We start from the raw sequence: 6,000 nt of genomic DNA on the forward strand, positions 1-6,000 counted from the left end.
GCGAATCTACAACCGTTGCAGGCAAAGCGTTCCATTCCCTTACTACTCTCTGAGTAAAGAAACTACCTCTGACATCTGTCCTATATCTTTCACCCCTCAATTTAAAGCTATGCCCCCTCGTGCTCGCCATCACCATCTGAGGAAAAAGGCTCTCCCTATCCACCCTATCTAACCCTCTGATTATTTTATATGTTTCAATTAAGTCACCTGTCAACCTTCTTCTCTCGAATGAAAACAGCCTCAAGTCCCTCAGCCTTTCCTCATAAGACCTTCCCTCTATACCAGGCAACATCCTAGTAAATCTCCTCTGCACCCTTTCCAAAGCTTCCACATCCTTCCTATAATGTGGTGACCAGAACTGTATGCAATACTCCAAGTGTTGTCGCACCAGAGTTTTGTACAGCTGCAGCATAACCTCTTGGTTCCGGAACTCGATCCCTCTATTAATAAAAGCTAAAACACTGTATGCCTTCTTAACAGCCCTGTCAACCTGGGTGGCAACTTTCAATGATCTGTGTACATGGACGCTGAGATCTCTCTGCTCATCTACACTACTAAGAATCTTACCATTAGCCCTGTACTTTGCCTTCCGGTTACTCCTACCAAAGTGCATCACCTCACACTTGTCTGCATTAAACTTCATTTGCCACCTTTCAGCCCAGCTCTGCAGCTTATCTATGTCTCTCTGCAACCTACAGCATCCTTCGTCACTATCCACAACTCCACCGACCTTAGTGTCATCGGCAAATTTACGAACCCATCCTTCTACGCCCTCATCCAGGTCATTTATAAAAATGACAAACAGCAGTGGACCTAACACCCACATGAACATTTCCCATCAGCTACCACCCTCTGTCTTCTTTCAGCAAGCCAATTTCCATCCAAACTGCTGTATCTCCCACAATCCCATTCCTCCGCATTTTGTACAATAGCCTACTGTGGGGAACCTTATCGAAAGCCTTGCTGAAATCCATATACACCACATCAACCGGTTTACTCTCATCTACCTGTCTGGTCACCTTCTCAAAGAACTCAATAAGGTTTGTGAGGCACGACCTACCCTTCACAAAACCGTGCTGACTATCCCTAATCAATTTATTTTTTCTAGATGATTATAAATCCTATCCCTTATAACCTTTTCTAACACTTTACCAACAACTGAGGTAAGGCTCACTGGTCTATAATTACCAGGGTTGTCTCTATTCCCCTTCTTGAACAGGAGAACCACATTTGCTATTCTCCAGTCATCTGGCACTATTCCTGTAGACAATGACGAGACAAAGATCAGTGCCAAAGGCTCGGCAATCTCCTCCTTGGCTTCCCAGAGGATCCTACGATAAATCCCATCCGGCCCAGGGGACCTATCTATCTTCACCCTCTGTAGGATTTCTCATACCTCTTCCTTGTGAACCTCAATCCCACCTAGTCTAGTAGCCTGTATCTCAGTATTCTCCTCGACAACATTGTCGTTTTCTAGAGTGAATACTGTCAAAAAATATTCATTTAGTGCTTCCCCTATCTCCTCTGACTCCACACACAACTTCCCACTACTATCCTTGATTGGGCCTAATCTTACTTTTGTCATTCTTTTATTCCTTAAATGCCTATAGAAAGCCTTAGGGTTTACCCTGATCCTATCCGCCAACAACTTCTCATGTCTCCTCCTGGCTCTTCTGAGCTCTCTCTTTAGGTCTTTCCTGGCTACCTTGTAGCCTTCAAGCACCCTAACTGAGCCTTCACATCTCATCCTAACATAAGCCTTCTTCTTCCTCTTGACCAGAGATTCCACCTCCTTCGTAAACCACGGCTCCCATGATCTGCTTGACAGGTACATACTTATCTAGGACATACAGGAGCTTATCCTTTAATAAGCTCCACATTTCTAAAGTGCCCATCCACTGCAGTTTCCTTCCCCATTCTATGCTCCCTAAATCTTGCCTAATCTCATCGTAATTGTCTTGCCTCCAGCTATAACTCTTGCCCAGTGGTATACACCTATCCCTTTCCATCACTAAAGTAAACATAACAGAATTGTGATCGCTATCACCAAAGGTTAGGTGCATTGGTCATGCTAAATTGTCCAGGAATGGGCAGGCGAGGTGGGCTAGCCATGGAGAACGCAGGGTTACAGGGGATGGGTCTGAGTGGGAAGCTCTTTGGAGGGTTACTGTGACTTGATTGGCTGAATGGTCTGCTTCCGCACTGTAGGGATTCTGTGATTCACTGCCTTCAGGGAACTAGGAATGATACTTGGGTAGTTGAAAACATCAATTGTAATGCCTGGTATATTGCTTCACACATAGAAAGCACTGCTCTTTCAATATTACCCTCTTAAAAGCCTAGAACCCAACCCAAACAATTGCAATGTTTTGGAATGGAACAGAAGTTGTAATCTATGAACTCCACACCAACATGGCTAATCCCTACTTCCTGAACTCAGATTTCCAAAAATATTTGTATGGGCATGTCATCTCACTGTGCTTTATGAACTGCTTCTCAGGATGGAAGTGCCTGTCACCGTCCTCTTCAAGTATAGATTCTGGCTTGATTTGTTGTCATAGAAGAAAACCACTTTGTGGACTAGCTAGATGAGTCCCGTGCAGTTAACAAGATATAATTTACTGCATGTTAACAACTAGTCACAGGTAATATTGATATGGTAGACATTGCTACATAGTCTATAAGTGGACCTGGATGTTAGGTCTTAATCATTCAAGATCCTAAGCTGTTCTGCTAAGTGGTCTAACATGACATCATCATAGAGAGTGGTGCTTATGATATTTCTTTGTCTTAACCTTTTCAGACACAAATATAAAATTTGTCAACTACATTTTGTTTTTAGACTTGTCCCATTGCCATCTACATTGACCCTGCATTATGGAACCTGTTGATAGTTAATCTTAGATAATAAAGTGTGAAGCTGGATGAACACAGCAGGCCAAGCAGCATCCTAGGAGCTCAAAAGCTGACGTTTCAGGCCTAGACCCTTCATCAGAGAGGGGGATGGGGTGAGGGTTCTGGAATAAATAGGGAGAGAGGGGGAGGCGGACCGAAGATGGAGAGGAAAGAAGATAGTTGGAGAGGAGAGTATAGGTGGGGAGGTAGGGAGGGGATAGGTCAGTCCAGGGAAGACGGACAGGTCAAGGAGGTGGGATGAGGTTAGTAGGTAGGAAATGGAGGTGCGGCTTGGGGTGGGAGGAAGAACAGGTTAGGGAGGCAGAGACAGGCTAGGCTGGTTTTTGGATGCAGTGGGGGGAGTGGATGAGCTGGGCTGGTTGTGTGATGCAGTGGGGGGAGGGGACGAACTGGGCTGGTTTTGGGATGCGTTGGGGGAAGGGGAGATTTTGAAGCTGGTGAAGTCCACATTGATACCATTGGGCTGCAGGGTTCCCAAGTGGAATATGAGTTATGTTCCTGCAACCTTCGGGTGGCATCATTGTGGCACTGCAGGAGGCCCATGATGGACATGTCAACTAAAGAATGGGAGGGGGAGTTGAAATGGTTTGCAACTGGGAGGTGCAGTTGTTTATTGCGAACCGAGCGGAAGTGTTCTGCAAAGCGGTCCCCAAGCCTCTGCTTGGTTTTCCCAATGTAGAGGAAGCCACACCGGGTACAATGGATACAGTATACCACATTGGCAGATGTGCAGGTGAACCTCTGCTTAATATGGAAAGTCATCTTGGGACCTGGGATAGGGGTGAGGGAGGAGGTGTGGGGGCAAGTGTAGCATTTCCTGCGGTTGCAGGGGAAGGTGCCGGGTGTGGTGGGGTTGGAGGGCAGTGTGGAGCGAACAAGGGAGTCACGGAGAGAGTGGTCTCTCCGGAAAGCAGACAAGGGTGGGGATGGAAAAATGTCTTGGGTGGTGGGGTCGGATTGTAGATGGCGGAAGTGTCGGAGGATGATGCGTTGTATCCGGAGGTTGGTGGGGTGGTGTGTGAGAATGAGGGGGATCCTCTTTGGGCGTTTGTGGCGGGGGCAGGGTGTGAGGGCTGTGTTGCGGGAGATACGGTCAAGGGCGTTCTCGACCACTGTGGGGGGAAGTTGCGGTCCGTGAAGAACTTGGATGTGCGGGAGTGGAATGCCTCATCCTGGGAGCAGATGCAGCGGAGGCGGAGGAATTGGGAATAGGGGATGGAATTTTTGCAGGAGGGTGGGTGGGAGGAGGTGTATTCTCGGTAGCTGTGGTAATCGGTGGGCTTGAAATGGACATCAGTTACTAGCTGGTTGCCTGAGATGGAGACCGAGTGGTCCAGGAAGGTGAGGGATGTGTTGGAGATGGCCCAGGTGAACTTGAGGTTGGGGTAGAAGGTGTTGGTGAAGTGGATGAACTGTTCGAGCTCCTCTGGGGAGCAAGAGGCAGCGCCAATACAGTCATCAATGTAACAGAGGAAGAGGTGGGGTTTGGGGCCTGTGTAGGTGCGGAAGAGGAACTGTTCCACGTAACCTAAAAAGAGGCAGGCATAGCTGGGGCCCCTGCAGGTGCCCATGGCCACCCCCTTTGTCTGTAGGAAGTGGGAGGAATCGAAAGAGAAGTTGTTGAGGGTGAAGACGAGTTCGGCTAGGCGGATGAAAGTGTCAGTGGAGGGGGTCTGGTCGGGCCTGCGGGACAGGAAGAAGCGGAGGGCCTTCAGGCCATCTGCATGCGGAGTACAGGTGTATAGGGACTGGATGTCCATGGTGAAAAAGAGGTGTTGGGGGCCAGGGAATTGGAAGTTCTCGAGGAGGTGGAGGGTGTGGGTGGTGTCACGGACGTAGATGGGGAGTTCCTGCACCAAAGGGGAGAAAACGGAGTCCAGATAGGTGGAGATGAGTTCAGTGGTGCAGGAACAGGCTGAGACAATGGGTCGACCAGGGCAGGCAGGTTTGTGGATTTTGGGAAGGAGATAGAAACGGGCCGTGCGGGGTTGGGGAATATAAGGTTGGAGGCTGTGGATGGGATGTCCCCTGAGATGATGAGGTCATGAATGATGTTGGAGATGATGGTTTGGTGCTCAGGGGTGGGGGCATGATCAAGGCGGCGATAGTAGGAGGTGTCGGAGAGTTGGCGTTTAGCCTCGGCGATGTAGAGGTCAGTGCGCCATACTACCACTGCGCCACCCTTGTCTGCAGGTTTGATGGTGAGGTTGGGGTGGGAGCAGAGGGCTGCCCGTTTTACAGGGGAGAAGTTGGAGTGGGTGAGGGGGTGGAGAGGTTGAGGCGGTTAATGACTCGACGGCATTTGTAGATGAAGAGGTCGATGGAGGGTAGGAGGCCTGGGGGTGGTGTTCAGGAGGAGGACTTGTGTTGGAAGCGGGTGAAGGGGTCAGTGGAGGGAGGCTTCGGTTCCCAGTTGAAGAAGTAAGCGTAGAGGCGAAGGTGGCGGTAAAACTGCTCTATGTCCAAACGTGACTGGTATTCGTTGATGTGTGGTTGTAGGGGGACAAAGGTGAGCCCCTTGCTTAGGACTGACTGTTCGTCCTCAGTCAGTGGGAGGTCTTGGGGGATGGTGAAGATTCGGCAGGGCTCAGTGTGGCTGTCTTCTCTGGGGTTGCTGGCTGTGGAGGTTGTGGGCGGAGCGATGAGGTTGTCAGCTGTGGGCAAGTTTCCGTCGGCGTCAGCCGTGGGCAAGGTTCCGTCGGCTGTGGGCGCAGTTCCGTCGGCGGTGGGAGGAGCGGGGTGTCCGTCGGGAGGAGTGGGAGAAGTTCTTCAAGGACCGCAACTTTCCCCTCACAGTGGTCGAGAACGCCCTTGACCGCGTCTCCCACATTTCCGCAACACATCCCTCACACCCTGCCCCTGCCACAACCGCCCAAAAAGGATCCCCCTCGTTCTCACATACCACCCCACCAACCTCCGGATACAACGCATCATCCTCCAACACTTCCGCCATCTACAATCTGACCCCACCACTCAAGACATTTTTCCGTCCCCACCCTTGTCTGCTTTCCAGAGAGACCACTCTCTCCTTGACTCCCTTGTTCGCTCCACACTGCTCTCCAACCCCACCACACCTGGCACCTT

This window comes from Stegostoma tigrinum, chromosome 2, assembly GCF_030684315.1.
Source record: "Stegostoma tigrinum isolate sSteTig4 chromosome 2, sSteTig4.hap1, whole genome shotgun sequence".
NCBI classification, from domain to species: domain Eukaryota; kingdom Metazoa; phylum Chordata; class Chondrichthyes; order Orectolobiformes; family Stegostomatidae; genus Stegostoma; species Stegostoma tigrinum.